At 37.0% G+C, this 27709-nt stretch overlaps 1 non-coding gene and 33 pseudogenes across 1 annotated transcript; all 34 read left to right on the forward strand.

The window, feature by feature from the left end:
• Nucleotides 1–223: 223 nt before the first annotated feature.
• Nucleotides 224–342, forward strand: LOC145650796 (5S ribosomal RNA; annotated as a pseudogene).
• A 793-nt stretch (nt 343–1135) lies between these two features.
• LOC145644333 (5S ribosomal RNA) lies at nt 1136–1254 on the forward strand (annotated as a pseudogene).
• Nucleotides 1255–2045: 791 nt separating this feature from the next.
• On the forward strand, nt 2046–2164 carry LOC145647898 (5S ribosomal RNA; annotated as a pseudogene).
• Nucleotides 2165–2516: 352 nt separating this feature from the next.
• Nucleotides 2517–2635, forward strand: LOC145647251 (5S ribosomal RNA; annotated as a pseudogene).
• Nucleotides 2636–3301: 666 nt separating this feature from the next.
• Nucleotides 3302–3420, forward strand: LOC145649380 (5S ribosomal RNA; annotated as a pseudogene).
• Nucleotides 3421–4211: 791 nt separating this feature from the next.
• On the forward strand, nt 4212–4330 carry LOC145647094 (5S ribosomal RNA; annotated as a pseudogene).
• A 352-nt stretch (nt 4331–4682) lies between these two features.
• LOC145647371 (5S ribosomal RNA) lies at nt 4683–4801 on the forward strand (annotated as a pseudogene).
• Nucleotides 4802–5593: 792 nt separating this feature from the next.
• LOC145650473 (5S ribosomal RNA) lies at nt 5594–5712 on the forward strand (annotated as a pseudogene).
• Nucleotides 5713–6064: 352 nt separating this feature from the next.
• Nucleotides 6065–6183, forward strand: LOC145647252 (5S ribosomal RNA; annotated as a pseudogene).
• A 790-nt stretch (nt 6184–6973) lies between these two features.
• Nucleotides 6974–7092, forward strand: LOC145643658 (5S ribosomal RNA; annotated as a pseudogene).
• A 794-nt stretch (nt 7093–7886) lies between these two features.
• Nucleotides 7887–8005, forward strand: LOC145643659 (5S ribosomal RNA; annotated as a pseudogene).
• A 668-nt stretch (nt 8006–8673) lies between these two features.
• LOC145649381 (5S ribosomal RNA) lies at nt 8674–8792 on the forward strand (annotated as a pseudogene).
• A 791-nt stretch (nt 8793–9583) lies between these two features.
• LOC145649063 (5S ribosomal RNA) lies at nt 9584–9702 on the forward strand (annotated as a pseudogene).
• A 352-nt stretch (nt 9703–10054) lies between these two features.
• Nucleotides 10055–10173, forward strand: LOC145647372 (5S ribosomal RNA; annotated as a pseudogene).
• A 667-nt stretch (nt 10174–10840) lies between these two features.
• On the forward strand, nt 10841–10959 carry LOC145649862 (5S ribosomal RNA; annotated as a pseudogene).
• A 792-nt stretch (nt 10960–11751) lies between these two features.
• Nucleotides 11752–11870, forward strand: LOC145648752 (5S ribosomal RNA; annotated as a pseudogene).
• Nucleotides 11871–12222: 352 nt separating this feature from the next.
• Nucleotides 12223–12341, forward strand: LOC145647253 (5S ribosomal RNA; annotated as a pseudogene).
• Nucleotides 12342–13131: 790 nt separating this feature from the next.
• Nucleotides 13132–13250, forward strand: LOC145647861 (5S ribosomal RNA; annotated as a pseudogene).
• Nucleotides 13251–13919: 669 nt separating this feature from the next.
• Nucleotides 13920–14038, forward strand: LOC145649069 (5S ribosomal RNA; annotated as a pseudogene).
• Nucleotides 14039–14829: 791 nt separating this feature from the next.
• Nucleotides 14830–14948, forward strand: LOC145647096 (5S ribosomal RNA; annotated as a pseudogene).
• A 352-nt stretch (nt 14949–15300) lies between these two features.
• Nucleotides 15301–15419, forward strand: LOC145649099 (5S ribosomal RNA; annotated as a pseudogene).
• Nucleotides 15420–15989: 570 nt separating this feature from the next.
• LOC145649820 (5S ribosomal RNA) lies at nt 15990–16108 on the forward strand (annotated as a pseudogene).
• Nucleotides 16109–16461: 353 nt separating this feature from the next.
• Nucleotides 16462–16580, forward strand: LOC145650825 (5S ribosomal RNA; annotated as a pseudogene).
• Nucleotides 16581–16933: 353 nt separating this feature from the next.
• Nucleotides 16934–17052, forward strand: LOC145647438 (5S ribosomal RNA; annotated as a pseudogene).
• Nucleotides 17053–18718: 1666 nt separating this feature from the next.
• Nucleotides 18719–18837, forward strand: LOC145649100 (5S ribosomal RNA; annotated as a pseudogene).
• Nucleotides 18838–19627: 790 nt separating this feature from the next.
• On the forward strand, nt 19628–19746 carry LOC145649821 (5S ribosomal RNA; annotated as a pseudogene).
• Nucleotides 19747–20099: 353 nt separating this feature from the next.
• LOC145649822 (5S ribosomal RNA) lies at nt 20100–20218 on the forward strand (annotated as a pseudogene).
• A 353-nt stretch (nt 20219–20571) lies between these two features.
• LOC145649046 (5S ribosomal RNA) lies at nt 20572–20690 on the forward strand. The gene has a single exon (XR_014116536.1). It is a non-coding gene; the product is annotated as a 5S ribosomal RNA (ribosomal RNA).
• A 1228-nt stretch (nt 20691–21918) lies between these two features.
• Nucleotides 21919–22037, forward strand: LOC145643973 (5S ribosomal RNA; annotated as a pseudogene).
• A 353-nt stretch (nt 22038–22390) lies between these two features.
• LOC145647373 (5S ribosomal RNA) lies at nt 22391–22509 on the forward strand (annotated as a pseudogene).
• A 1666-nt stretch (nt 22510–24175) lies between these two features.
• Nucleotides 24176–24294, forward strand: LOC145650322 (5S ribosomal RNA; annotated as a pseudogene).
• A 790-nt stretch (nt 24295–25084) lies between these two features.
• Nucleotides 25085–25203, forward strand: LOC145649102 (5S ribosomal RNA; annotated as a pseudogene).
• A 790-nt stretch (nt 25204–25993) lies between these two features.
• On the forward strand, nt 25994–26112 carry LOC145647439 (5S ribosomal RNA; annotated as a pseudogene).
• A 1228-nt stretch (nt 26113–27340) lies between these two features.
• Nucleotides 27341–27459, forward strand: LOC145649743 (5S ribosomal RNA; annotated as a pseudogene).
• The last annotated feature ends 250 nt before the right edge of the window (nt 27460–27709 follow it).

The raw sequence follows: 27709 nt of genomic DNA on the forward strand, positions 1-27709 counted from the left end.
TTACTCTCCAACTCACATGCCTGAATGTGAAGTGCAGTGATTCATCAAAAAACTGTCTGTTAGTGCCTCCGTATACCAGATGTTGTAAGCTTTTATTGCATCATTTAATTTACATTCAAGATAACATTCTAGAATGTCAAGTGCAGGGATTAATAAAAAAAAATTGTCAGATTGGTCTTTGATCATATTTGCTATGATTAGGCAATTTGAGTAAGTGTTTAAGGCTTACGGCCACACCAGCTTGAGAAAGTGCAATCTCATCTGACCTTGGAAGCTAAGCAAGTTTGGGCCTGGATAGTACTGAGGTGGGACTCTACCTAGGAATACCAGGTGCTGTAAGCTCTTCTTGCATCACTTTAATTTACTTTCAAGCTGACATGCTCAAATGTGAAGTGCAGTGATTAATAAAAAAAAACTATCTGTTAGCACCTGGGAATAGCCGATGCTGTAAGTTTTTTTTGCATCACTTTCATTTACTCTCCAACTCACATGCCTGAATGTGAAGTGCAGTTATTCATCAAAAATCTATCTGTTAGCACCTTGGACTACGAGATGCTGTAAGCTTCTCTTGCATCACTTTAATTTACTTTCAAGATGACATGCTAGGATGTGAAGTGCAGTGATTAATTAAAAAAACTATCTGTTAGCACCTGGGAATAGCAGATGCTGTAAGTTTTTGTTGCATCACTTTACTCTAATCTGCAACTGACAAGCTTGTATGTGAAGTGTACAGATTAAATAGAAATCTTTTAGTACCAGGGAATAGCAGGTGCTGTAAGACTGTATTCCATCCCTTTAATTTATGTTCAAGCTATCATGTTCAAATTTGAAGTGCAGTGAATAATTAACTCAAACTATCTTTTAGCACCTGGGAATAGCAGATGCTGTAAGTTTTTTTTGCATCACTTTCATTTACTCTCCAACTCACATGCCTGAATGTGAAGTGCAGTGATTCATCAAAAAACTGTCTGTTAGTGCCTCCGTATACCAGATGTTGTAAGCTTTTATTGCATCATTTAATTTACATTCAAGATAACATTCTAGAATGTCAAGTGCAGGGATTAATAAAAAAAAATTGTCAGATTGGTCTTTGATCATATTTGCTATGATTAGGCAATTTGAGTAAGTGTTTAAGGCTTACGGCCACACCAGCTTGAGAAAGTGCAATCTCATCTGACTTTGGAAGCTAAGCAAGTTTGGGCCTGGATAGTACTGAGGTGGGACTCTACCTAGGAATACCAGGTGCTGTAAGCTCTTCTTGCATCACTTTAATTTACTTTCAAGCTGACATGCTCAAATGTGAAGTGCAGTGATTAATAAAAAAAAACTATCTGTTAGCACCTGGGAATAGCCGATGCTGTAAGTTTTTTTTGCATCACTTTCATTTACTCTCCAACTCACATGCCTGAATGTGAAGTGCAGTTATTCATCAAAAATCTAAATGTTAGCACCTTGGACTACGAGATGCTGTAAGCTTCTCTTGCATCACTTTAATTTACTTTCAAGATGACATGCTAGGATGTGAAGTGCAGTGATTAATTAAAAAAACTATCTGTTAGCACCTGGGAATAGCAGATGCTGTAAGTTTTTGTTGCATCACTTTAGTCTAATCTGCAACTGACAAGCTTGTATGTGAAGTGTACAGATTAAATAGAAATATTTTAGTACCAGGGAATAGCAGGTGCTGTAAGACTGTATTCCATCCCTTTAATTTATGTTCAAGCTATCATGTTCAAATTTGAAGTGCAGTGAATAATTAACTCAAACTATCTGTTAGCACCTGGGAATAGCAGATGCTGTAAGTTTTTTTTGCATCACTTTCATTTACTCTCCAACTCACATGCCTGAATGTGAAGTGCAGTGATTCATCAAAAAACTGTCTGTTAGTGCCTCCGTATACCAGATGTTGTAAGCTTTTATTGCATCATTTAATTTACATTCAAGATAACATTCTAGAATGTCAAGTGCAGGGATTAATAAAAAAATTGTCAGATTGGTCTTTGATCATATTTGCTATGATTAGGCAATTTGAGTAAGTGTTTAAGGCTTACGGCCTCACCAGCTTGAGAACGCCCAATCTCATCTGACCTTGGAAGCTAAGCAAGTTTGGGCCTGGGTAGTACTAAGGTGGGACCCTACCTAGGAATATCAGGTGCTGTAAGCTTTTCTTGCATCACTTTAATTTACTTTCAAGCTAACATGCTCAAATGTGAAGTGCAGTGATTAATAAAAAAAACTATCTGTTAGCACCTGGGAATAGCAGATGCTGTAAGTTTTTTTTGCATCACTTTCATTTACTCTCCAACTCACATGCCTGAATGTGAAGTGCAGTGATTCATCAAAAAACTGTCTGTTAGTGCCTCCGTATACCAGATGTTGTAAGCTTTTATTGCATCATTTAATTTACATTCAAGATAACATTCTAGAATGTCAAGTGCAGGGATTAATAAAAAAAATTGTCAGATTGGTCTTTGATCATATTTGCTATTATTAGGCAATTTGAGTAAGTGTTTAAGGCTTACGGCCACACCAGCTTGAGAACGCCCAATCTCATCTGACCTTGGAAGCTAAACAAGTTTGGGCCTGGATAGTACTGAGGTGGGACCCTACCTAGGAATACCAGGTGCTGTAAGCTTTTCTTGCATCACTTTAATTTACTTTCAAGCTGACATGCTCAAATGTGAAGTGCAGTGATTAATAAAAAAAACTATCTGTTAGCACCTGGGAATAGCAGATGCTGTAAGTTTTTTTTGCATCACTTTCATTTACTCTCCAACTCACATGCCTGAATGTGAAGTGCAGTTATTCATCAAAAACTATCTGTTAGCACCTTGGACTACGAGATGCTGTAAGCTTCTCTTGAATCACTTTAATTTACTGTCAAGATGACATGCTAGGATGTGAAGTGCAGTGATTAATTAAAAAAACTATCTGTTAGCACCTGGGAATAGCAGATGCTGTAAGTTTTTGTTGCATCACTTTACTTTAATCTGCAACTGACAAGCTTGTATGTGAAGTGTACAGATTAAATAGAAATCTTTTAGTACCAGGGAATAGCAGGTGCTGTAAGACTGTATTCCATCCCTTTAATTTATGTTCAAGCTATCATGTTCAAATTTGAAGTGCAGTGAATAATTAGTGCCTCCGTATACCAGCTCCGTATTGTAAGCTTTTATTGCATCATTTAATTACATTCAAGATAACATTCTAGAATGTCAAGTGCAGGGATTAATAAAAAAAATTGTCAGATTGGTCTTTGATCATATTTGCTATGATTAGGCAATTTGAGTAAGTGTTTAAGGCTTACGGCCACACCAGCTTGAGAATGCCCAATCTCATCTGACCTTGGAAGCTAAGCAAGTTTGGTCCTGGATAGTACTGAGGTGGGACCCTACCTAGGAATACCAGGTGCTGTAAGCTTTTCTTGCATCACTTTAATTTACTTTCAAGCTAACATGCTCAAATGTGAAGTGCAGTGATTAATAAAAAAAACCATCTGTTAGCACCTGGGAATAGCCGATGCTGTAAGTTTTTTTTGCATCACTTTCATTTACTCTCCAACTCACATGCCTGAATGTGAAGTGCAGTGATTCATCAAAAAACTATCTGTTAGCACCTTGGACTACGAGATGCTGTAAGCTTCTCTTGCATCACTTTAATTTACTGTCAAGATGACATGCTAGGATGTGAAATGCAGTGATTAATTAAAAAAACTATCTGTTGGCACCTGGGAATAGCAGATGCTGTAAGTTTTTGTTGAATCACTTAAATTTAATCTGCAACTGACAAGCTTGTATGTGAAGTGTACAGATTAAATAGAAATATTTTAGTACCAGGGAATAGCAGGTGCTGTAAGATTGTATTGCATCCCTTTAATTTATGTTCAAGCTATCATGTTCAAATTTGAAGTGCAGTGAATAATTAACTCAAACTATCTGTTAGCACCTCGGAATAGCAGATGCTGTAAGTTTTTTTTGCATCACTTTCATTTACTCTCCAACTCACATGCCTGAATGTGAAGTGCAGTGATTCATCAAAAAACTGTCTGTTAGTGCCTCCGTATACCAGATGTTGTAAGCTTTTATTGCATCATTTAATTTACATTCAAGATAACAGTCTAGAATGTCAAGTGCAGGGATTAATAAAAAAAATTGTCAGATTGGTCTTTGATCATATTTGCTATGATTAGGCAATTTGAGTAAGCGTATAAGGTTTACGGCCACACCAGCTTGAGAACGCCCAATCTCATCTGACCTTGGAAGCTAAGCAAGTTTGGGCCTGGATAGTACTGAGGTGGGACCCTACCTAGGAATACCAGGTGCTGTAAGCTTTTCTTGCATCACTTTAATTTACTTTCAAGCTGACATGCTCAAATGTGAAGTGCAGTGATTAATAAAAAAAACTATCTGTTAGCACCTGGGAATAGCCGATGCTGTAAGTTTTTTTTGCATCACTTTCATTTACTCTCCAACTCACATGCCTGAATGTAAAGTGCAGTGATTCATCAAAAAACTGTCTGTTAGTGCCTCCGTATACCAGATGTTGTAAGCTTTTATTGCATCATTTAATTTACATTCAAGATAACATTCTAGAATGTCAATTGCAGGGATTAATAAAAAAAATTGTCAGATTGGTCTTTGATCATATTTGCTATGATTAGGCAATTAGAGTAAGTGTTTAAGGCTTACGGCCACACCAGCTTGAGAATGCCCAATCTCATCTGACCTTGGAAGCTAAGCAAGTTTGGGCCTGGATAGTACTGAGGTGGGACCCTACCTAGGAATACCAGGTGCTGTAAGCTTTTCTTGCATCACTTTAATTTACTTTCAAGCTAACATGCTCAAATGTGAAGTGCAGTGATTAATAAAAAAAAACTATCTGTTAGCACCTGGGAATAGCCGATGCTGTAAGTTTTTTTTGCATCACTTTCATTTACTCTCCAACTCACATGCCTGAATGTGAAGTGCAGTTAGTCATCAAAAATCTATCTGTTAGCACCTTGGACTACGAGATGCTGTAAGCTTCTCTTGCATCACTTTAATTTACTTTCAAGATGACATGCTAGGATGTGAAGTGCAGTGATTAATTAAAAAAACTATCTGTTAGCACCTGGGAATAGCAGATGCTGTAAGTTTTTGTTGCATCACTTTACTTTAATCTGCAACTGACAAGCTTGTATGTGAAGTGTACAGATTAAATAGAAATATTTTAGTACCAGGGAATAGCAGGTGCTGTAAGATTGTATTGCATCCCTTTAATGTATGTTCAAGCTATCATGTTCAAATTTGAAGTGCAGTGAATAATTAACTCAAACTATCTGATAGCACCTGGGAATAGCAGATGCTGTACATTTTTTTTGCATCACTTTCATTTACTCTCCAACTCACATGCCTGAATGTGAAGTGCAGTGATTCATCAAAAAACTGTCTGTTAGTGCCTCCGTATACCAGATGTTGTAAGCTTTTATTGCATCATTTAATTTACATTCAAGATAACATTCTAGAATGTCAAGTGCAGGGATTAATAAAAAAAATTGTCAGATTGGTCTTTGATCATATTTGCTATGATTAGGCAATTTGAGTAAGTGCTTAAGGCTTACGGCCACACCAGCTTGAGAACGCCCAATCTCATCTTACCTTGGAAGGTAAGCAAGTTTGGGCCTGGATAGTACTGAGGTGGGGCTCTACCTAGGAATACCAGGTGCTGTAAGCTTTTCTTGCATCACTTTAATTTACTTTCAAGCTGACATGCTCAAATGTGAAGTGCAGTGATTAATAAAAAAAACTATCTGTTAGCACCTGGGAATAGCAGATGCTGTAAGTTTTTTTTGCATCACTTTCATTTACTCTCCAACTCACATGCCTGAATGTGAAGTGCAGTGATTCATCAAAAAACTGTCTGTTAGTGCCTCCGTATACCAGATGTTGTAAGCTTTTATTGCATCATTTAATTTACATTCAAGATAACATTCTAGAATGTCAAGTGCAGGGATTAATAAAAAAAATTGTCAGATTGGTCTTTGATCATATTTGCTATTATTAGGCAATTTGAGTAAGTGTTTAAGGCTTACGGCCACACCAGCTTGAGAACGCCCAATCTCATCTGACCTTGGAAGCTAAACAAGTTTGGGCCTGGATAGTACTGAGGTGGGACCCTACCTAGGAATACCAGGTGCTGTAAGCTTTTCTTGCATCACTTTAATTTACTTTCAAGCTGACATGCTCAAATGTGAAGTGCAGTGATTAATAAAAAAAACTATCTGTTAGCACCTGGGAATAGCAGATGCTGTAAGTTTTTTTTGCATCACTTTCATTTACTCTCCAACTCACATGCCTGAATGTGAAGTGCAGTTATTCATCAAAAACTATCTGTTAGCACCTTGGACTACGAGATGCTGTAAGCTTCTCTTGAATCACTTTAATTTACTGTCAAGATGACATGCTAGGATGTGAAATGCAGTGATTAATTAAAAAAACTATCTGTTAGCACCTGGGAATAGCAGATGCTGTAAGTTTTTGTTGCATCACTTTACTCTAATCTGCAACTGACAAGCTTGTATGTGAAGTGTACAGATTAAATAGAAATCTTTTAGTACCAGGGAATAGCAGGTGCTGTAAGACTGTATTCCATCCCTTTAATTTATGTTCAAGCTATCATGTTCAAATTTGAAGTGCAGTGAATAATTAACTCAAACTATCTGTTAGCACCTGGGAATAGCAGATGCTGTAAGTTTTTTTTGCATCACTTTCATTTACTCTCCAACTCACATGCCTGAATGTGAAGTGCAGTGATTCATCAAAAAACTGTCTGTTAGTGCCTCCGTATACCAGATGTTGTAAGCTTTTATTGCATCATTTAATTTACATTCAAGATAACATTCTAGAATGTCAAGTGCAGGGATTAATAAAAAAAATTGTCAGATTGGTCTTTGATCATATTTGCTATGATTAGGCAATTTGAGTAAGTGTTTAAGGCTTACGGCCACACCAGCTTGAGAAAGTGCAATCTCATTTGACCTTGGAAGCTAAGCAAGTTTGGGCCTGGATAGTACTGAGGTGGGACTCTACCTAGGAATACCAGGTGCTGTAAGCTCTTCTTGCATCACTTTAATTTACTTTCAAGCTGACATGCTCAAATGTGAAGTGCAGTGATTAATAAAAAAAAAACTATCTGTTAGCACCTGGGAATAGCCGATGCTGTAAGTTTTTTTTGCATCACTTTCATTTACTCTCCAACTCACATGCCTGAATGTGAAGTGCAGTTATTCATCAAAAATCTATCTGTTAGCACCTTGGACTACGAGATGCTGTTAAGCTTCTCTTGCATCACTTTAATTTACTTTCAAGATGACATGCTAGGATGTGAAGTGCAGTGATTAATTAAAAAAACTATCTGTTAGCACCTGGGAATAGCAGATGCTGTAAGTTTTTGTTGCATCACTTTACTCTAATCTGCAACTGACAAGCTTGTATGTGAAGTGTACAGATTAAATAGAAATCTTTTAGTACCAGGGAATAGCAGGTGCTGTAAGACTGTATTCCATCCCTTTAATTTATGTTCAAGCTATCATGTTCAAATTTGAAGTGCAGTGAATAATTAACTCAAACTATCTGTTAGCACCTGGGAATAGCAGATGCTGTAAGTTTTTTTTGCATCACTTTCATTTACTCTCCAACTCACATGCCTGAATGTGAAGTGCAGTGATTCATCAAAAAACTGTCTGTTAGTGCCTCCGTATACCAGATGTTGTAAGCTTTTATTGCATCATTTAATTTACATTCAAGATAACATTCTAGAATGTCAAGTGCAGGGATTAATAAAAAAAATTGTCAGATTGGTCTTTGATCATATTTGCTATGATTAGGCAATTTGAGTAAGTGTTTAAGGCTTACGGCCACACCAGCTTGAGAAAGTGCAATCTCATTTGACCTTGGAAGCTAAGCAAGTTTGGGCCTGGATAGTACTGAGGTGGGACTCTACCTAGGAATACCAGGTGCTGTAAGCTCTTCTTGCATCACTTTAATTTACTTTCAAGCTGACATGCTCAAATGTGAAGTGTAGTGATTAATAAAAAAAAACTATCTGTTAGCACCTGGGAATAGCCGATGCTGTAAGTTTTTTTTGCATCACTTTCATTTACTCTCCAACTCACATGCCTGAATGTGAAGTGCAGTTATTCATCAAAAATCTATCTGTTAGCACCTTGGACTACGAGATGCTGTAAGCTTCTCTTGCATCACTTTAATTTACTTTCAAGATGACATGCTAGGATGTGAAGTGCAGTGATTAATTAAAAAAACTATCTGTTAGCACCTGGGAATAGCAGATGCTGTAAGTTTTTGTTGCATCACTTTAGTCTAATCTGCAACTGACAAGCTTGTATGTGAAGTGTACAGATTAAATAGAAATATTTTAGTACCAGGGAATAGCAGGTGCTGTAAGACTGTATTCCATCCCTTTAATTTATGTTCAAGCTATCATGTTCAAATTTGAAGTGCAGTGAATAATTAGTGCCTCCGTATACCAGCTCCGTATTGTAAGCTTTTATTGCATCATTTAATTACATTCAAGATAACATTCTAGAATGTCAAGTGCAGGGATTAATAAAAAAAATTGTCAGATTGGTCTTTGATCATATTTGCTATGATTAGGCAATTTGAGTAAGTGTTTAAGGCTTACGGCCACACCAGCTTGAGAATGCCCAATCTCATCTGACCTTGGAAGCTAAGCAAGTTTGGTCCTGGATAGTACTGAGGTGGGACCCTACCTAGGAATACCAGGTGCTGTAAGCTTTTCTTGCATCACTTTAATTTACTTTCAAGCTAACATGCTCAAATGTGAAGTGCAGTGATTAATAAAAAAAACCATCTGTTAGCACCTGGGAATAGCCGATGCTGTAAGTTTTTTTTGCATCACTTTCATTTACTCTCCAACTCACATGCCTGAATGTGAAGTGCAGTGATTCATCAAAAAACTATCTGTTAGCACCTTGGACTACGAGATGCTGTAAGCTTCTCTTGCATCACTTTAATTTACTGTCAAGATGACATGCTAGGATGTGAAATGCAGTGATTAATTAAAAAAACTATCTGTTGGCACCTGGGAATAGCAGATGCTGTAAGTTTTTGTTGAATCACTTAAATTTAATCTGCAACTGACAAGCTTGTATGTGAAGTGTACAGATTAAATAGAAATATTTTAGTACCAGGGAATAGCAGGTGCTGTAAGATTGTATTGCATCCCTTTAATTTATGTTCAAGCTATCATGTTCAAATTTGAAGTGCAGTGAATAATTAACTCAAACTATCTGTTAGCACCTCGGAATAGCAGATGCTGTAAGTTTTTTTTGCATCACTTTCATTTACTCTCCAACTCACATGCCTGAATGTGAAGTGCAGTGATTCATCAAAAAACTGTCTGTTAGTGCCTCCGTATACCAGATGTTGTAAGCTTTTATTGCATCATTTAATTTACATTCAAGATAACAGTCTAGAATGTCAAGTGCAGGGATTAATAAAAAAAATTGTCAGATTGGTCTTTGATCATATTTGCTATGATTAGGCAATTTGAGTAAGCGTATAAGGTTTACGGCCACACCAGCTTGAGAACGCCCAATCTCATCTGACCTTGGAAGCTAAGCAAGTTTGGGCCTGCATAGTACTGAGGTGGGACCCTACCTAGGAATACCAGGTGCTGTAAGCTTTTCTTGCATCACTTTAATTTACTTTCAAGCTGACATGCTCAAATGTGAAGTGCAGTGATTAATAAAAAAAACTATCTGTTAGCACCTGGGAATAGCCGATGCTGTAAGTTTTTTTTGCATCACTTTCATTTACTCTCCAACTCACATGCCTGAATGTAAAGTGCAGTGATTCATCAAAAAACTGTCTGTTAGTGCCTCCGTATACCAGATGTTGTAAGCTTTTATTGCATCATTTAATTTACATTCAAGATAACATTCTAGAATGTCAATTGCAGGGATTAATAAAAAAAATTGTCAGATTGGTCTTTGATCATATTTGCTATGATTAGGCAATTAGAGTAAGTGTTTAAGGCTTACGGCCACACCAGCTTGAGAATGCCCAATCTCATCTGACCTTGGAAGCTAAGCAAGTTTGGGCCTGGATAGTACTGAGGTGGGACCCTACCTAGGAATACCAGGTGCTGTAAGCTTTTCTTGCATCACTTTAATTTACTTTCAAGCTAACATGCTCAAATGTGAAGTGCAGTGATTAATAAAAAAAACTATCTGTTAGCACCTGGGAATAGCAGATGCTGTAAGTTTTTTTTGCATCACTTTCATTTACTCTCCAACTCACATGCCTGAATGTGAAGTGCAGTGATTCATCAAAAAACTATCTGTTAGCACCTTGGACTACGAGATGCTGTAAGCTTCTCTTGCATCACTTTAATTTACTGTCAAGATGACATGCTAGGATGTGAAATGCAGTGATTGATTAAAAAAACTATCTGTTGGCAACTGGGAATAGCAGATGCTGTAAGTTTTTGTTGAATCACTTTAATTTAATCTGCTACTGACAAGCTTGTATGTGAAGTGTACAGATTAAATAGAAATCTTTTAGTACCAGGGAATAGCAGGTGCTGTAAGATTGTATTGCATCCCTTTAATTTATGTTCAAGCTATCATGTTCAAATTTGAAGTGCAGTGAATAATTAGTGCCTCCGTATACCAGCTCCGTATTGTAAGCTTTTATTGCATCATTTAATTACATTCAAGATAACATTCTAGAATGTCAAGTGCAGGGAGTAATAAAAAAAATTGTCAGATTGGTCTTTGATCATATTTGCTATGATTAGGCAATTTGAGTAAGTGTTTAAGGCTTACGGCCACACCAGCTTGAGAACGCCCAATCTCATCTGACCTTGGAAGCTAAGCAAGTTTGGGCCTGGATAGTACTGAGGTGGGACTCTACCTACTAATACCAGGTGCTGTAAGCTTTTCTTGCATCACTTTAATTTACTTTCAAGCTGACATGCTCAAATGTGAAGTGCAGTGATTAATAAAAAAAAACTATCTGTTAGCACCTGGGAATAGCCGATGCTGTAAGTTTTTTTTGCATCACTTTCATTTACTCTCCAACTCACATGCCTGAATGTGAAGTGCAGTTAGTCATCAAAAATCTATCTGTTAGCACCTTGGACTACGAGATGCTGTAAGCTTCTCTTCCATCACTTTAATTTACTTTCAAGATGACATGCTAGGATGTGAAGTGCAGTGATTAATTAAAAAAACTATCTGTTAGCACCTGGGAATAGCAGATGCTGTAAGTTTTTGTTGCATCACTTTACTCTAATCTGCAACTGACAAGCTTGTATGTGAAGTGTACAGATTAAATAGAAATATTTTAGTACCAGGGAATAGCAGGTGCTGTAAGACTGTATTCCATCCCTTTAATTTATGTTCAAGCTATCATGTTCAAATTTGAAGTGCAGTGAATAATTAACTCAAACTATCTGTTAGCACCTGGGAATAGCAGATGCTGTAAGTTTTTTTTGCATCACTTTCATTTACTCTCCAACTCACATGCCTGAATGTGAAGTGCAGTGATTCATCAAAAAACTGTCTGTTAGTGCCTCCGTATACCAGATGTTGTAAGCTTTTATTGCATCATTTAATTTACATTCAAGATAACAGTCTAGAATGTCAAGTGCAGGGATTAATAAAAAAAATTGTCAGATTGGTCTTTGATCATATTTGCTATGATTAGGCAATTTGAGTAAGCGTATAAGGTTTACGGCCACACCAGCTTGAGAACGCCCAATCTCATCTGACCTTGAAAGCTAAGCAAGTTTGGGCCTGGATAGTACTGAGGTGGGACCCTACCTAGGAATACCAGGTGCTGTAAGCTTTTCTTGCATCACTTTAATTTACTTTCAAGCTGACATGCTCAAATGTGAAGTGCAGTGATTAATAAAAAAAACTATCTGTTAGCACCTGGGAATAGCCGATGCTGTAAGTTTTTTTTGCATCACTTTCATTTACTCTCCAACTCACATGCCTGAATGTGAAGTGCAGTGATTCATCAAAAAACTGTCTGTTAGTGCCTCCGTATACCAGATGTTGTAAGCTTTTATTGCATCATTTAATTTACATTCAAGATAACATTCTAGAATGTCAAGTGCAGGGATTAATAAAAAAAATTGTCAGATTGGTCTTTGATCATATTTGCTATTATTAGGCAATTTGAGTAAGTGTTTAAGGCTTACGGCCACACCAGCTTGAGAACGCCCAATCTCATCTGACCTTGGAAGCTAAACAAGTTTGGGCCTGGATAGTACTGAGGTGGGACCCTACCTAGGAATACCAGGTGCTGTAAGCTTTTCTTGCATCACTTTAATTTACTTTCAAGCTGACATGCTCAAATGTGAAGTGCAGTGATTAATAAAAAAAACTATCTGTTAGCACCTGGGAATAGCAGATGCTGTAAGTTTTTTTTGCATCACTTTCATTTACTCTCCAACTCACATGCCTGAATGTGAAGTGCAGTTATTCATCAAAAACTATCTGTTAGCACCTTGGACTACGAGATGCTGTAAGCTTCTCTTGAATCACTTTAATTTACTGTCAAGATGACATGCTAGGATGTGAAATGCAGTGATTAATTAAAAAAACTATCTGTTAGCACCTGGGAATAGCAGATGCTGTAAGTTTTTGTTGCATCACTTTACTTTAATCTGCAACTGACAAGCTTGTATGTGAAGTGTACAGATTAAATAGAAATATTTTAGTACCAGGGAATAGCAGGTGCTGTAAGATTGTATTGCATCCCTTTAATTTATGTTCAAGCTATCATGTTCAAATTTGAAGTGCAGTGAATAATTAACTCAAACTATCTGTTAGCACCTGGGAATAGCAGATGCTGTAAGTTTTTTTTGCATCACTTTCATTTACTCTCCAACTCACATGCCTGAATGTGAAGTGCAGTGATTCATCAAAAAACTGTCTGTTAGTGCCTCCGTATACCAGATGTTGTAAGCTTTTATTGCATCATTTAATTTACATTCAAGATAACATTCTAGAATGTCAAGTGCAGGGATTAATAAAAAAAATTGTCAGATTGGTCTTTGATCATATTTGCTATGATTAGGCAATTTGAGTAAGTGTTTAAGGCTTACGGCCACACCAGCTTGAGAACGTCCAATCTCATCTGACCTTGGAAGCTAAGCAAGTTTGGGCCTGGATAGTACTGAGGTGGGACTCTACCTAGGAATACCAGGTGCTGTAAGCTCTTCTTGCATCACTTTAATTTACTTTCAAGCTGACATGCTCAAATGTGAAGTGCAGTGATTAATAAAAAAAAACTATCTGTTAGCACCTGGGAATAGCCGATGCTGTAAGTTTTTTTTGCATCACTTTCATTTACTCTCCAACTCACATGCCTGAATGTGAAGTGCAGTTATTCATCAAAAATCTATCTGTTAGCACCTTGGACTACGAGATGCTGTTAAGCTTCTCTTGCATCACTTTAATTTACTTTCAAGATGACATGCTAGGATGTGAAGTGCAGTGATTAATTAAAAAAACTATCTGTTAGCACCTGGGAATAGCAGATGCTGTAAGTTTTTGTTGCATCACTTTACTCTAATCTGCAACTGACAAGCTTGTATGTGAAGTGTACAGATTAAATAGAAATCTTTTAGTACCAGGGAATAGCAGGTGCTGTAAGACTGTATTCCATCCCTTTAATTTATGTTCAAGCTATCATGTTCAAATTTGAAGTGCAGTGAATAATTAGTGCCTCCGTATACCAGCTCCGTATTGTAAGCTTTTATTGCATCATTTAATTACATTCAAGATAACATTCTAGAATGTCAAGTGCAGGGATTAATAAAAAAAATTGTCAGATTGGTCTTTGATCATATTTGCTATGATTAGGCAATTTGAGTAAGTGTTTAAGGCTTACGGCCACACCAGCTTGAGAATGCCCAATCTCATCTGACCTTGGAAGCTAAGCAAGTTTGGTCCTGGATAGTACTGAGGTGGGACCCTACCTAGGAATACCAGGTGCTGTAAGCCTTTCTTGCATCACTTTAATTTACTTTCAAGCTAACATGCTCAAATGTGAAGTGCAGTGATTAATAAAAAAAACCATCTGTTAGCACCTGGGAATAGCCGATGCTGTAAGTTTTTTTTGCATCACTTTCATTTACTCTCCAACTCACATGCCTGAATATGAAGTGCAGTGATTCATCAAAAAACTATCTGTTAGCACCTTGGACTACGAGATGCTGTAAGCTTCTCTTGCATCACTTTAATTTACTGTCAAGATGACATGCTAGGATGTGAAATGCAGTGATTAATTAAAAAAACTATCTGTTGGCACCTGGGAATAGCAGATGCTGTAAGTTTTTGTTGAATCACTTAAATTTAATCTGCAACTGACAAGCTTGTATGTGAAGTGTACAGATTAAATAGAAATATTTTAGTACCAGGGAATAGCAGGTGCTGTAAGATTGTATTGCATCCCTTTAATTTATGTTCAAGCTATCATGTTCAAATTTGAAGTGCAGTGAATAATTAACTCAAACTATCTGTTAGCACCTCGGAATAGCAGATGCTGTAAGTTTTTTTTGCATCACTTTCATTTACTCTCCAACTCACATGCCTGAATGTGAAGTGCAGTGATTCATCAAAAAACTGTCTGTTAGTGCCTCCGTATACCAGATGTTGTAAGCTTTTATTGCATCATTTAATTTACATTCAAGATAACAGTCTAGAATGTCAAGTGCAGGGATTAATAAAAAAAATTGTCAGATTGGTCTTTGATCATATTTGCTATGATTAGGCAATTTGAGTAAGCGTATAAGGTTTACGGCCACACCAGCTTGAGAACGCCCAATCTCATCTGACCTTGGAAGCTAAGCAAGTTTGGGCCTGGATAGTACTGAGGTGGGACCCTACCTAGGAATACCAGGTGCTGTAAGCTTTTCTTGCATCACTTTAATTTACTTTCAAGCTGACATGCTCAAATGTGAAGTGCAGTGATTAGTAAAAAAAACTATCTGTTAGCACCTGGGAATAGCCGATGCTGTAAGTTTTTTTTGCATCACTTTCATTTACTCTCCAACTCACATGCCTGAATGTAAAGTGCAGTGATTCATCAAAAAACTGTCTGTTAGTGCCTCCGTATACCAGATGTTGTAAGCTTTTATTGCATCATTTAATTTACATTCAAGATAACATTCTAGAATGTCAAGTGCAGGGATTAATAAAAAAAATTGTCAGATTGGTCTTTGATCATATTTGCTATGATTAGGCAATTTGAGTAAGTGTTTAAGGCTTATGGCCACACCAGCTTGAGAACGCCCAACCTCATCTGACCTTGGAAGCTAAGCAAGTTTGGGCCTGGATAGTACTGAGGTGGGACCCTACCTAGGAATACCAGGTGCTGTAAGCTTTTCTTGCATCACTTTAATTTACTTTCAAGCTGACATGCTCAAATGTGAAGTGCAGTGATTAATAAAAAAAACTATCTGTTAGCACCTGGGAATAGCCGATGCTGTAAGTTTTTGTTGCATCACTTTACTTTAATCTGCAACTGACAAGCTTGTATGTGAAGTGTACAGATTAAATAGAAATATTTTAGTACCAGGGAATAGCAGGTGCTGTAAGATTGTATTGCATCCCTTTAATGTATGTTCAAGCTATCATGTTCAAATTTGAAGTGCAGTGAATAATTAACTCAAACTATCTGATAGCACCTGGGAATAGCAGATGCTGTACATTTTTTTTGCATCACTTTCATTTACTCTCCAACTCACATGCCTGAATGTGAAGTGCAGTGATTCATCAAAAAACTGTCTGTTAGTGCCTCCGTATACCAGATGTTGTAAGCTTTTATTGCATCATTTAATTTACATTCAAGATAACATTCTAGAATGTCAAGTGCAGGGATTAATAAAAAAAATTGTCAGATTGGTCTTTGATCATATTTGCTATGATTAGGCAATTTGAGTAAGTGCTTAAGGCTTACGGCCACACCAGCTTGAGAACGCCCAATCTCATCTTACCTTGGAAGCTAAGCAAGTTTGGGCCTGGATAGTACTGAGGTGGGGCTCTACCTAGGAATACCAGGTGCTGTAAGCTTTTCTTGCATCACTTTAATTTACTTTCAAGCTGACATGCTCAAATGTGAAGTGCAGTGATTAATAAAAAAAAACTATCTGTTAGCACCTGGGAATAGCCGATGCTGTAAGTTTTTTTTGCATCACTTTCAATTACTCTCCAACTCACATGCCTGAATGTGAAGTGCAGTGATTCATCAAAAAACTGTCTGTTAGTGCCTCCGTATACCAGATGTTGTAAGCTTTTATTGCATCATTTAATTTACATTCAAGATAACATTCTAGAATGTCAAGTGCAGGGATTAATAAAAAAAATTGTCAGATTGGTCTTTGATCATATTTGCTATGATTAGGCAATTTGAGTAAGTGCTTAAGGCTTACGACCACACCAGCTTGAGAACGCCCAATCTCATCTTACCTTGGAAGCTAAGCAAGTTTGGGCCTGGATAGTACTGAGGTGGGGCTCTACCTAGGAATACCAGGTGCTGTAAGCTTTTCTTGCATCACTTTAATTTACTTTCAAGCTGACATGCTCAAATGTGAAGTGCAGTGATTAATAAAAAAAAACTATCTGTTAGCACCTGGGAATAGCCGATGCTGTAAGTTTTTTTTGCATCACTTTCAATTACTCTCCAACTCACATGCCTGAATGTGAAGTGCAGTGATTCATCAAAAAACTGTCTGTTAGTGCCTCCGTATACCAGATGTTGTAAGCTTTTATTGCATCATTTAATTTACATTCAAGATAACATTCTAGAATGTCAAGTGCAGGGATTAATAAAAAAAATTGTCAGATTGGTCTTTGATCATATTTGCTATGATTAGGCAATTTGAGTAAGTGTTTAAGGCTTACGGCCACACCAGCTTGAGAACGCCCAATCTCATCTGACCTTGGAAGCTAAGCAGGTTTGGGCCTGGATAGTACTGAGGTGGGACCCTACTTAGGAATACCAGGTGCTGTAAGCTTTTCTTGCATCACTTTAATTTACTTTCAAGCTGACATGCTCAAATGTGAAGTGCAGTGATTAATAAAAAAAACTATCTGTTAGCACCTGGCAATAGCAGATGCTATAAGTTTTTTTTGCATCACTATCATTTACTCTCCAACTCACATGCCTGAATGTGAAGTGCAGTGATTCATCAAAAACTATCTGTTAGCACCTTGGACTACGAGATGCTGTAAGCTTCTCTTGAATCACTTTAATTTACTGTCAAGATGACATGCTAGGATGTGAAATGCAGTGATTAATTAAAAAAACTATCTGTTAGCACCTGGGAATAGCAGATGCTGTAAATTTTTGTTGCATCACTTTACTTTAATCTGCAACTGACAAGATTGTATGTGAAGTGTACAGATTAAATAGAAATATTTTAGTACCAGGGAATAGCAGGTGCTGTAAGATTGTATTGCATCCCTTTAATTTATGTTCAAGCTATCATGTTCAAATTTGAAGTGCAGTGAATAATTAACTCAAACTATCTGTTAGCACCTGGGAATAGCCGATGCTGTAAGTTTTTTTTGCATCACTTTCATTTACTCTCCAACTCACATGCCTGAATGTGAAGTGCAGTGATTCATCAAAAACTATCTGTTAGCACCTTGGACTACGAGATGCTGTAAGCTTCTCTTGAATCACTTTAATTTACTGTCAAGATGACATGCTAGGATGTGAAATGCAGTGATTAATTAAAAAAACTATCTGTTAGCACCTGGGAATAGCAGATGCTGTAAGTTTTTGTTGCATCACTTTACTTTAATCTGCAACTGACAAGATTGTATGTGAAGTGTACAGATTAAATAGAAATATTTTAGTACCAGGGAATAGCAGGTGCTGTAAGATTGTATTGCATCCCTTTAATTTATGTTCAAGCTATCATGTTCAAATTTGAAGTGCAGTGAATAATTAACTCAAACTATCTGTTAGCACCTGGGAATAGCCGATGCTGTAAGTTTTTTTTGCATCACTTTCATTTACTCTCCAACTCACATGCCTGAATGTGAAGTGCAGTGATTCATCAAAAACTATCTGTTAGCACCTTGGACTACGAGATGCTGTAAGCTTCTCTTGAATCACTTTAATTTACTGTCAAGATGACATGCTAGGATGTGAAATGCAGTGATTAATTAAAAAAACTATCTGTTAGCACCTGGGAATAGCAGATGCTGTAAGTTTTTGTTGCATCACTTTACTTTAATCTGCAACTGACAAGCTTGTATGTGAAGTGTACAGATTAAATAGAAATATTTTAGTACCAGGGAATAGCAGGTGCTGTAAGATTGTATTGCATCCCTTTAATTTATGTTCAAGCTATCATGTTCAAATTTGAAGTGCAGTGAATAATTAACTCAAACTATCTGTTAGCACCTGGGAATAGCAGATGCTGTAAGTTTTTTTTGCATCACTTTCATTTACTCTCCAACTCACATGCCTGAATGTGAAGTGCAGTGATTCATCAAAAAACTGTCTGTTAGTGCCTCCGTATACCAGATGTTGTAAGCTTTTATTGCATCATTTAATTTACATTCAAGATAACATTCTAGAATGTCAAGTGCAGGGATTAATAAAAAAAATTGTCAGATTGGTCTTTGATCATATTTGCTATGATTAGGCAATTTGAGTAAGTGTTTAAGGCTTATGGCCACACCAGCTTGAGAACGCCCAACCTCATCTGACCTTGGAAGCTAAGCAAGTTTGGGCCTGGATAGTACTGAGGTGGGACCCTACCTAGGAATACCAGGTGCTGTAAGCTTTTCTTGCATCACTTTAATTTACTTTCAAGCTGACATGCTCAAATGTGAAGTGCAGTGATTAATAAAAAAAACTATCTGTTAGCACCTGGGAATAGCCGATGCTGTAAGTTTTTTTTGCATCACTTTCATTTACTCTCCAACTCACATGCCTGAATGTGAAGTGCAGTGATTCATCAAAAACTATCTGTTAGCACCTTGGACTACGAGATGCTGTAAGCTTCTCTTGAATCACTTTAATTTATTGTCAAGATGACATGCTAGGATGTGAAATGCAGTGATTAATTAAAAAAACTATCTGTTAGCACCTGGGAATAGCAGATGCTGTAAGTTTTTGTTGCATCACTTTACTTTAATCTGCAACTGACAAGCTTGTATGTGAAGTGTACAGATTAAATAGAAATATTTTAGTACCAGGGAATAGCAGGTGCTGTAAGATTGTATTGCATCCCTTTAATGTATGTTCAAGCTATCATGTTCAAATTTGAAGTGCAGTGAATAATTAACTCAAACTATCTGATAGCACCTGGGAATAGCAGATGCTGTACATTTTTTTTGCATCACTTTCATTTACTCTCCAACTCACATGCCTGATTGTGAAGTGCAGTGATTCATCAAAAAACTGTCTGTTAGTGCCTCCGTATACCAGATGTTGTAAGCTTTTATTGCATCATTTAATTTACATTCAAGATAACATTCTAGAATGTCAAGTGCAGGGATTAATAAAAAAAATTGTCAGATTGGTCTTTGATCATATTTGCTATGATTAGGCAATTTGAGTAAGTGCTTAAGGCTTACGGCCACACCAGCTTGAGAACGCCCAATCTCATCTTACCTTGGAAGCTAAGCAAGTTTGGGCCTGGATAGTACTGAGGTGGGGCTCTACCTAGGAATACCAGGTGCTGTAAGCTTTTCTTGCATCACTTTAATTTACTTTCAAGCTGACATGCTCAAATGTGAAGTGCAGTGATTAATAAAAAAAAACTATCTGTTAGCACCTGGGAATAGCCGATGCTGTAAGTTTTTTTTGCATCACTTTCAATTACTCTCCAACTCACATGCCTGAATGTGAAGTGCAGTGATTCATCAAAAAACTGTCTGTTAGTGCCTCCGTATACCAGATGTTGTAAGCTTTTATTGCATCATTTAATTTACATTCAAGATAACATTCTAGAATGTCAAGTGCAGGGATTAATAAAAAAAATTGTCAGATTGGTCTTTGATCATATTTGCTATGATTAGGCAATTTGAGTAAGTGCTTAAGGCTTACGGCCACACCAGCTTGAGAACGCCCAATCTCATCTTACCTTGGAAGCTAAGCAAGTTTGGGCCTGGATAGTACTGAGGTGGGGCTCTACCTAGGAATACCAGGTGCTGTAAGCTTTTCTTGCATCACTTTAATTTACTTTCAAGCTGACATGCTCAAATGTGAAGTGCAGTGATTAATAAAAAAAAACTATCTGTTAGCACCTGGGAATAGCCGATGCTGTAAGTTTTTTTTGCATCACTTTCAATTACTCTCCAACTCACATGCCTGAATGTGAAGTGCAGTGATTCATCAAAAAACTGTCTGTTAGTGCCTCCGTATACCAGATGTTGTAAGCTTTTATTGCATCATTTAATTTACATTCAAGATAACATTCTAGAATGTCAAGTGCAGGGATTAATAAAAAAAATTGTCAGATTGGTCTTTGATCATATTTGCTATGATTAGGCAATTTGAGTAAGTGTTTAAGGCTTACGGCCACACCAGCTTGAGAACGCCCAATCTCATCTGACCTTGGAAGCTAAGCAAGTTTGGGCCTGGATAGTACTGAGGTGGGACCCTACCTAGGAATACCAGGTGCTGTAAGCTTTTCTTGCATCACTTTAATTTACTTTCAAGCTGACATGCTCAAATGTGAAGTGCAGTGATTAATAAAAAAAACTATCTGTTAGCACCTGGGAATAGCAGATGCTATAAGTTTTTTTTGCATCACTTTCATTTACTCTCCAACTCACATGCCTGAATGTGAAGTGCAGTGATTCATCAAAAACTATCTGTTAGCACCTTGGACTACGAGATGCTGTAAGCTTCTCTTGAATCACTTTAATTTACTGTCAAGATGACATGCTAGGATGTGAAATGCAGTGATTAATTAAAAAAACTATCTGTTAGCACCTGGGAATAGCAGATGCTGTAAGTTTTTGTTGCATCACTTTACTTTAATCTGCAACTGACAAGATTGTATGTGAAGTGTACAGATTAAATAGAAATATTTTAGTACCAGGGAATAGCAGGTGCTGTAAGATTGTATTGCATCCCTTTAATTTATGTTCAAGCTATCATGTTCAAATTTGAAGTGCAGTGAATAATTAACTCAAACTATCTGTTAGCACCTGGGAATAGCCGATGCTGTAAGTTTTTTTTGCATCACTTTCATTTACTCTCCAACTCACATGCCTGAATGTGAAGTGCAGTGATTCATCAAAAACTATCTGTTAGCACCTTGGACTACGAGATGCTGTAAGCTTCTCTTGAATCACTTTAATTTACTGTCAAGATGACATGCTAGGATGTGAAATGCAGTGATTAATTAAAAAAACTATCTGTTAGCACCTGGGAATAGCAGATGCTGTAAGTTTTTGTTGCATCACTTTACTTTAATCTGCAACTGACAAGCTTGTATGTGAAGTGTACAGATTAAATAGAAATATTTTAGTACCAGGGAATAGCAGGTGCTGTAAGATTGTATTGTGTCCCTTTAATTTATGTTCAAGCTATCATGTTCAAATTTGAAGTGCAGTGAATAATTAACTCAAACTATCTGTTAGCACCTGGGAATAGCAGATGCTGTAAGTTTTTTTTGCATCACTTTCATTTACTCTCCAACTCACATGCCTGAATGTGAAGTGCAGTGATTCATCAAAAAACTGTCTGTTAGTGCCTCCGTATACCAGATGTTGTAAGCTTTTATTGCATCATTTAATTTACATTCAAGATAACATTCTAGAATGTCAAGTGCAGGGATTAATAAAAAAAATTGTCAGATTGGTCTTTGATCATATTTGCTATGATTAGGCAATTTGAGTAAGTGTTTAAGGCTTAAGGCCACACCAGCTTGAGAACGCCCAATCTCATCTGACATTGGAAGCTAAGCAAGTTTGGGCCTGGATAGTACTGAGGTGGGACCCTACCTAGGAATACCAGGTGCTGTTAGCTTTTCTTGCATCACTTTAATTTACTTTCAAGCTGACATGCTCAAATGTGAAGTGCAGTGATTAATAAAAAAAAACTATCTGTTAGCACCTGGGAATAGCCGATGCTGTAAGTTTTTTTTGCATCACTTTCATTTACTCTCCAACTCACATGCCTGAATGTGAAGTGCAGTGATTCATCAAAAAACTGTCTGTTAGTGCCTCCGTATACCAGATGTTGTAAGCTTTTATTGCATCATTTAATTTACATTCAAGATAACATTCTAGAATGTCAATTGCAGGGATTAATAAAAAAAATTGTCAGATTGGTCTTTGATCATATTTGCTATGATTAGGCAAATTGAGTAAGCGTTTAAGGCTTACGGCCACACCAGCTTGAGAATGCCCAATCTCATCTGACCTTGGAAGCTAAGCAAGTTTGGGCCTGGATAGTACTGAGGTGGGACCCTACCTAGGAATACCAGGTGCTGTAAGCTTTTCTTGCATCACTTTAATTTACTTTCAAGCTGACATGCTCAAATGTGAAGTGCAGTGATTAATAAAAAAAACTATCTGTTAGCACCTGGGAATAGCAGATGCTATAAGTTTTTTTTGCATCACTTTCATTTACTCTCCAACTCACATGCCTGAATGTGAAGTGCAGTGATTCATCAAAAACTATCTGTTAGCACCTTGGACTACGAGATGCTGTAAGCTTCTCTTGAATCACTTTAATTTACTGTCAAGATGACATGCTAGGATGTGAAATGCAGTGATTAATTAAAAAAACTATCTGTTAGCACCTGGGAATAGCAGATGCTGTAAGTTTTTGTTGCATCACTTTACTTTAATCTGCAACTGACAAGATTGTATGTGAAGTGTACAGATTAAATAGAAATATTTTAGTACCAGGGAATAGCAGGTGCTGTAAGATTGTATTGCATCCCTTTAATTTATGTTCAAGCTATCATGTTCAAATTTGAAGTGCAGTGAATAATTAACTCAAACTATCTGTTAGCACCTGGGAATAGCCGATGCTGTAAGTTTTTTTTGCATCACTTTCTTTTACTCTCCAACTCACATGCCTGAATGTGAAGTGCAGTGATTCATCAAAAACTATCTGTTAGCACCTTGGACTACGAGATGCTGTAAGCTTCTCTTGAATCACTTTAATTTACTGTCAAGATGACATGCTAGGATGTGAAATGCAGTGATTAATTAAAAAAACTATCTGTTAGCACCTGGGAATAGCAGATGCTGTAAGTTTTTGTTGCATCACTTTACTTTAATCTGCAACTGACAAGCTTGTATGTGAAGTGTACAGATTAAATAGAAATATTTTAGTACCAGGGAATAGCAGGTGCTGTAAGATTGTATTGCATCCCTTTAATTTATGTTCAAGCTATCATGTTCAAATTTGAAGTGCAGTGAATAATTAACTCAAACTATCTGTTAGCACCTGGGAATAGCAGATGCTGTAAGTTTTTTTTGCATCACTTTCATTTACTCTCCAACTCACATGCCTGAATGTGAAGTGCAGTGATTCATCAAAAACTATCTGTTAGCACCTTGGACTACGAGATGCTGTAAGCTTCTCTTGAATCACTTTAATTTACTGTCAAGATGACATGCTAGGATGTGAAATGCAGTGATTAATTAAAAAAACTATCTGTTAGCACCTGGGAATAGCAGATGCTGTAAGTTTTTGTTGCATCACTTTACTTTAATCTGCAACTGACAAGCTTGTATGTGAAGTGTACAGATTAAATAGAAATATTTTAGTACCAGGGAATAGCAGGTGCTGTAAGATTGTATTGCATCCCTTTAATTTATGTTCAAGCTATCATGTTCAAATTTGAAGTGCAGTGAATAATTAACTCAAACTATCTGTTAGCACCTGGGAATAGCAGATGCTGTACGTTTTTTTTGCATCACTTTCATTTACTCTCCAACTCACATGCCTGAATGTGAAGTGCAGTGATTCATCAAAAAACTGTCTGTTAGTGCCTCCGTATACCAGATGTTGTAAGCTTTTATTGCATCATTTAATTTACATTCAAGATAACATTCTAGAATGTCAAGTGCAGGGATTAATAAAAAAAATTGTCAGATTGGTCTTTGATCATATTTGCTATGATTAGGCAATTTGAGTAAGTGTTTAAGGCTTACGGCCACACCAGCTTGAGAACGCCCAATCTCATCTGACTTTGGAAGCTAAGCAAGTTTGGGCCTGGATAGTACTGAGGTGGGACCCTACCTAGGAATACCAGGTGCTTTAAGCTTTTCTTGCATCACTTTAATTTACTTTCAAGCTGACATGCTCAAATGTGAAGTGCAGTGATTAATAAAAAAAACTATCTGTTAGCACCTGGGAATAGCCGATGCTGTAAGTTTTTTTTGCATCACTTTCATTTATTCTCCAACTCACATGCCTGAATGTGAAGTGCAGTGATTCATCAAAAACTGTCTGTTAGCACCTTGGACTACGAGATGCGGTAAGCTTCTCTTGCATCACTTTAATTTACTTTCAAGATGACATGCTAGGATGTGAAGTGCAGTGATTAATTAAAAAAACTATCTGTTAGCACCTGGGAATAGCAAATGCTGTAAGTTTTTGTTGCATCACTTTACTTTAATCTGCAACTGACAAGCTTTTATGTGAAGTGTACAGATTAAATAGAAATATTTTAGTACCAGGGAATAGCAGGTGCTGTAAGATTGTATTGCATCCCTTTAATTTATGTTCAAGCTATCATGTTCAAATTTGAAGTGCAGTGAATAATTAACTCAAACTATCGGTTAGCACCTGGGAATAGCAGATGCTGTATGTTTTTTTTGGATCACTTTCATTTACTCTCCAACTCACATGCCTGAATGTGAAGTGCAGTGATTCATCAAAAAACTGTCTGTTAGTGCCTCCGTATACCAGATGTTGTAAGCTTTTATTGCATCATTTAATTTACATTCAAGATAACATTCTAGAATGTCAAGTGCAGGGATTAATAAAAAAAATTGTCAGATTGGTCTTTGATCATATTTGCTATGATTAGGCAATTTGAGTAAGTGTTTAAGGCTTATGGCCACACCAGCTTGAGAACGCCCAACCTCATCTGACCTTGGAAGCTAAGCAAGTTTGGGCCTGGATAGTACTGAGGTGGGACCCTACCTAGGAATACCAGGTGCTGTAAGCTTTTCTTGCATCACTTTAATTTACTTTCAAGCTGACATGCTCAAATGTGAAGTGCAGTGATTAATAAAAAAAACTATCTGTTAGCACCTGGGAATAGCCGATGCTGTAAGTTTTTTTTGCATCACTTTCATTTACTCTCCAACTCACATGCCTGAATGTGAAGTGCAGTGATTCATCAAAAACTATCTGTTAGCACCTTGGACTACGAGATGCTGTAAGCTTCTCTTGAATCACTTTAATTTATTGTCAAGATGACATGCTAGGATGTGAAATGCAGTGATTAATTAAAAAAACTATCTGTTAGCACCTGGGAATAGCAGATGCTGTAAGTTTTTGTTGCATCACTTTACTTTAATCTGCAACTGACAAGCTTGTATGTGAAGTGTACAGATTAAATAGAAATATTTTAGTACCAGGGAATAGCAGGTGCTGTAAGATTGTATTGCATCCCTTTAATGTATGTTCAAGCTATCATGTTCAAATTTGAAGTGCAGTGAATAATTAACTCAAACTATCTGATAGCACCTGGGAATAGCAGATGCTGTACATTTTTTTTGCATCACTTTCATTTACTCTCCAACTCACATGCCTGAATGTGAAGTGCAGTGATTCATCAAAAAACTGTCTGTTAGTGCCTCCGTATACCAGATGTTGTAAGCTTTTATTGCATCATTTAATTTACATTCAAGATAACATTCTAGAATGTCAAGTGCAGGGATTAATAAAAAAAATTGTCAGATTGGTCTTTGATCATATTTGCTATGATTAGGCAATTTGAGTAAGTGTTTAAGGCTTACGGCCACACCAGCTTGAGAACGCCCAATCTCATCTGACCTTGGAAGCTAAGCAGGTTTGGGCCTGGATAGTACTGAGGTGGGACCCTACTTAGGAATACCAGGTGCTGTAAGCTTTTCTTGCATCACTTTAATTTACTTTCAAGCTGACATGCTCAAATGTGAAGTGCAGTGATTAATAAAAAAAACTATCTGTTAGCACCTGGGAATAGCAGATGCTATAAGTTTTTTTTGCATCACTTTCATTTACTCTCCAACTCACATGCCTGAATGTGAAGTGCAGTGATTCATCAAAAACTATCTGTTAGCACCTTGGACTACGAGATGCTGTAAGCTTCTCTTGAATCACTTTAATTTACTGTCAAGATGACATGCTAGGATGTGAAATGCAGTGATTAATTAAAAAAACTATCTGTTAGCACCTGGGAATAGCAGATGCTGTAAGTTTTTGTTGCATCACTTTACTTTAATCTGCAACTGACAAGATTGTATGTGAAGTGTACAGATTAAATAGAAATATTTTAGTACCAGGGAATAGCAGGTGCTGTAAGATTGTATTGCATCCCTTTAATTTATGTTCAAGCTATCATGTTCAAATTTGAAGTGCAGTGAATAATTAACTCAAACTATCTGTTAGCACCTGGGAATAGCCGATGCTGTAAGTTTTTTTTGCATCACTTTCATTTACTCTCCAACTCACATGCCTGAATGTGAAGTGCAGTGATTCATCAAAAACTATCTGTTAGCACCTTGGACTACGAGATGCTGTAAGCTTCTCTTGAATCACTTTAATTTACTGTCAAGATGACATGCTAGGATGTGAAATGCAGTGATTAATTAAAAAAACTATCTGTTAGCACCTGGGAATAGCAGATGCTGTAAGTTTTTGTTGCATCACTTTACTTTAATCTGCAACTGACAAGCTTGTATGTGAAGTGTACAGATTAAATAGAAATATTTTAGTACCAGGGAATAGCAGGTGCTGTAAGATTGTATTGCATCCCTTTAATTTATGTTCAAGCTATCATGTTCAAATTTGAAGTGCAGTGAATAATTAACTCAAACTATCTGTTAGCACCTGGGAATAGCAGATGCTGTACGTTTTTTTTGCATCACTTTCATTTACTCTCCAACTCACATGCCTGAATGTGAAGTGCAGTGATTCATCAAAAAACTGTCTGTTAGTGCCTCCGTATACCAGATGTTGTAAGCTTTTATTGCATCATTTAATTTACATTCAAGATAACATTCTAGAATGTCAAGTGCAGGGATTAATAAAAAAAATTGTCAGATTGGTCTTTGATCATATTTGCTATGATTAGGCAATTTGAGTAAGTGTTTAAGGCTTACGGCCACACCAGCTTGAGAACGCCCAATCTCATCTGACCTTGGAAGCTAAACAAGTTTGGGCCTGGATAGTACTGAGGTGGGACCCTACCTAGGAATACCAGGTGCTTTAAGCTTTTCTTGCATCACTTTAATTTACTTTCAAGCTGTAATGCTCAAATGTGAAGTGCAGTGATTAATAAAAAAAACTATCTGTTAGCACCTGGGAATAGCCGATGTTGTAAGTTTTTTTTGCATCACTTTCATTTACTCTCCAACTCACATGCCTGAATGTGAAGTGCAGTGATTCATCAAAAACTATCTGTTAGCACCTTGGACTACGAGATGCTGTAAGCTTCTCTTGAATCACTTTAATTTACTGTCAAG

The sequence above is a fragment of the Electrophorus electricus genome, chromosome 13 (assembly GCF_041902795.1).
Source record: "Electrophorus electricus isolate QZ-2024a chromosome 13, ASM4190279v1, whole genome shotgun sequence".
Taxonomy (NCBI): Eukaryota; Metazoa; Chordata; class Actinopteri; order Gymnotiformes; family Gymnotidae; genus Electrophorus; species Electrophorus electricus.